General features: G+C 45.3%; 1 long non-coding RNA gene across 1 annotated transcript; it reads left to right on the forward strand.

Moving 5' to 3' along the window:
• The first annotated feature begins 1,626 nt into the window (after nt 1-1,626).
• LOC109271169 (uncharacterized) lies at nt 1,627-3,209 on the forward strand. Its single transcript, XR_002081855.2, has 2 exons — nt 1,627-2,017; nt 2,105-3,209. It is a non-coding gene; the product is annotated as an uncharacterized LOC109271169 (long non-coding RNA).
• Nucleotides 3,210-3,985: the final 776 nt, after the last annotated feature.

The following is a 3,985-nucleotide window of genomic DNA, read 5'->3' on the forward strand; positions in this document are numbered from 1 at the left end:
TTTCTTATTGAGCTCCTCCTTTGTGCAAGCACCGTTCTTGTCCCAGCATGTATACAGTGAACAAGACAGACAAAATCTTTGTGCTCTCGAGCTTACATTTTTGTGTCAACAATCAAATATTTTCGGAGTGGATGAGTTCTCTGCAGGAACTAAATAGGCTAATGGGACAGATACTGGCTGGTAGAGGGAGGGTAACGATAGAAAGGGTTGAGAGGGCAGTAAGGCAGTTACCAGGCCCTGAGGTGGAAATGAGTTTGGTACATTTGAGGAACAGAATGGCTGGGATTCTTGCTTCTTTTTTGCTCCAGAGCGATAAAGTGGTAGAAGATGCAGTAGGAGAGGAAGACAAGGAGCTGATAAAAATTATTCTCTGAGAGGCGCCTAGGTGGTTCGGTTGGTTAAGTGTCGGACTTGGGCTTGGGTCATAATCTCTCGGTTCATGAGTTCAAGCCCTGCATCAGACTCTTTGCTGTCAGTAGAGAGCCTGCTTTGGATCTTCTCTCTCCCTCTCTCTCTCTGCTCCTCCCCTGCTCATGCTCAAAAAAAAAAAATAAAATAAACAAATAATCCAGTGAAGAAATGGGCAAATGATATGAATAGACACTTCTTCAAAGAAGACATCCAGATGGCCAACCGACATGTGAAAAAATGCTCAACATCACTCATCATCAGGGAAATACACATCAAAACCACAATGAGATACCACCTCACACCTGTCAGAATGGCTAACATCAACACCTCAGGCAATGACAGATGTTGGCGAGGATGCAGAGAAAGAGGATCTCTTTTGCACTGTTGGTGGGAATGCAAACTGGTGCAGCCACTCTGGAAAACAGGATGGAGGTTCCTCAAAAAATTAAAAATAGGACTACCTACAACCCAGCAATTGCACTGCTAGGTATTTACCCAAAGGATACAAAAATGCTGATTCAAAGGGGCCCATGCACCCCAATGTTTATAGCAGCACTATCAACAATAGCCGAAGTATGGAAAGAGCCCAAATGTCCATCGATGGATGAATGGATAAAGAAGATGTGGTATATCTATCTACCTATCTATATATATCTCCATGTATGTGTATACACACACACACACACACACACACACACACACACACATGATGGAGTTATTACTCAGCAATTAAAAAGAATGAAACTTGCCATTTGCAACTACGTGGATGGAACTGGAGGGTATTATGCTAAGTGAAATTAGTCAGAGAAAGACACAAATCATATGACTTCACTCATAAGAGGACTTTAAGAGACGAAACAGATGAACATAAGGGAACAAAAATAACATAAAAACAGGGAGGGGGACAAAACAAGACACTCATAAATATGGAGAACAAACTGAGGGTTACTGGAGGGGTTGTGGGAGGGGGGGATGGGCTAAATGGGAAAGGGGCATTAAGGAATCTATTCCTGAAATCATTGTTACACTATATGCTAACTAACTTGGATGTAAATTTAAAAAATAAATTACACAAATTATTCTCTGAGCTTTGACCTTCAGCTTCCCTGGAGGATTGGACTCTGTACATAGCCACTGCCTCAGACCTCCTTTTTTTTTTTTAACTTTTTAAAAATGTTTATTTACTTTTGAGAGAGAGACAGAGTGCTAGCAAAGAAGGGGCAAAAAGAGAGAAAGAGACACAGAATCCGAAGCAGGCTCCAGGCTCTGAACTGTCAGCACAGAGCCCTATGTGGGGCTCAAACTCAGGAACTGTAAGATCATGACCTGAACCAAAGTTGGATGCTTAACTGACTGAGCCACCCAGGTGCCCCTCCAAGGCAAAGAATAGATAAGTGACTTGCCTAACAACACAAATAATGAGTAACAGTCCTGAGGCAGAAATGACATTTGCTCCACATGTACTGTGGGCTAGACACAGTGCTAGTCTCCACATGGAGATAACTTCTGGCACTTCCCTTAAAACTCACAGGTCACAGCACTGTGGCCCTTCGGTGACCATAGTGGGCGAAAGGCATCTGGATGTCCACACCCAGCAAGACTGTAGGTAACATGCACAGAAATCAGGATGCTATTAGGAAAGGGGATGTGGATGCTGGACAGCCCACGTTGACGATCTTTATTCTCGTCTTAGGCTACAATCCAGTCTCGAGTTCTGCTGCCCCTCCAAGATGGAGCCCCTCACCTCTTACCTTCTTTGAGGTTCATCTGGAAAATGGATATACCATAGTTTTCATTATTGTTGGCCATGAAATAGGAATAAAGCCCAGCTTTGGGTGGCCAAGTTTCCAGGAATGAGGTGGGTCCCCACCAATGCTCTTTGAAAAAGTGAGAAGGGAACTGTCAGAGTTTGGGAATCTAGGGGATTGAGGAAGAAGGGATCCAGATAGGATCAGGTTGTTCCTTACGGTTGTTGAAGGAAATAGTGAGAGGGAAAGGAGACGGGCCGGAGGAGGGGGCAGTCCTCCAGCAGCCTCATTCAGATGTAACACAATTATAGGCTGTGTGACAAGTAATGATTCCTTTAAAGCCCTGTTGGTTTCCTGCAAAAGCTGTTCCCAGGTTGACCCGCTGGGCTCGCTTTGGTTCCCCCAGAAGGCAGGCCAGTCAGACAATAACGGCCATCATCAGATGGTTGGGAAGAGGCTAGGAGGCAGAAACTGAAGCCCGATGCCTCATATCTAGGGTATCTGAGCTGTGCATTTGCACCCTGACAGTAAGTTGTTGACGGCAAATTGGAAAGAGACTAAGCAAGTGTTGTTCCCATGGCAGCCAGGCCCTTAACAGAAGCAAAGAGAATAAGCTTCTGTGTGAGACCAAAGAAGCTTCTTTTCCCTTTGTCCAAAGACCATTGGGGAGGTGACACATAATGACATGTCTGTGGCCCTGGGTCCTCTCTAAGTTGGGTCTCCACCACTGACTCGCCAGGGAGTGGAACATCTCTCCTCTTGTTGGGCTTAATCTTCAAGACCCAGCTCTCCTGCCACTTCCTTTGCCAAGCCTGCTCAGGTTCTCCCTAACTGTTCTTTTTTGTATGCTAGCACAGCATCCTCTATTCCACCCTTATAGCATGTAGCACAGCTTAGCACGTTACCATGTCTGTGTCCTCTGTGAGACTATGAACTCCAAAGTTAGGGACTTCGTCTGATTCATCTCACTATTGCCCTTGCCCAGCTCAGTGACTGACACAGGATTAGCACTCAGCAAGGTTTCTTGAATAAATGAACCTGTAAAATGGAGATAGCCTTTGCCTGCCTTCATCCCAGGGCTGTTCTGAATTGGGAGTCAAGAGTCCAAATGCTACCATTAACTCACCGTGCAATAATGATAATAACAATTCACGTGTGGACAACAGTTTCGAGTTTAGGAGGCAGTTTTGCATCTATTATCTCTTTGATCCTCACACGAGCCAGTTACGACTTTATCATTTCACAGATGGGAAAACTGAGCTCAGAGAGGTGAATTGGTTAAGGTTGCTCAGCATGTAAGTGATGGGGCCAGAAATGGAACTCTGACCTCTGACCCAGAGCACGTCTTTTCTCTATTACATGTTGTTAGTTTGACTGGTGGAACACCCTTGATCCATTGTGAAACAAGCAAAAAGACAAAACACTCTCCATTATAAACCTTAAGTTCATGGCAGATTACTCCCTTCACCTCCTGCTTAGTGGAAACTTGGCTGTCCCTCAAAGGCACACCTCCCCAAATTATCTTCCAACCTCTTGATTAGAGGCTGCCCACCCCTCACATATTCCACTGGGGCCTCCATTGGTGGTCTCACCATTCCCCATTGACACCAACCTGCCACTATGCCTTCTGTCACATGCAATGTGACTTTCCCTTTAAGGCTTATGCCATCCAGCTCAACCCATCAGACCCTCTGTCTCAGGGCCTTGACTCTTGAATGAGTGACCCAAGAATGGAAAGCATGACAAGAGGGCCCATCCTTCAGGCACACGCCACCTTCCAAACTATCTTTGCAGTGGTGGTCATTTGGCCACCTGGATCCCTAAAG

The sequence above is a fragment of the Panthera pardus genome, unplaced genomic scaffold (genome assembly GCF_024362965.1).
Source record: "Panthera pardus isolate Hobbes unplaced genomic scaffold, ASM2436296v1 HiC_scaffold_12, whole genome shotgun sequence".
Taxonomy (NCBI): Eukaryota; Metazoa; Chordata; class Mammalia; order Carnivora; family Felidae; genus Panthera; species Panthera pardus.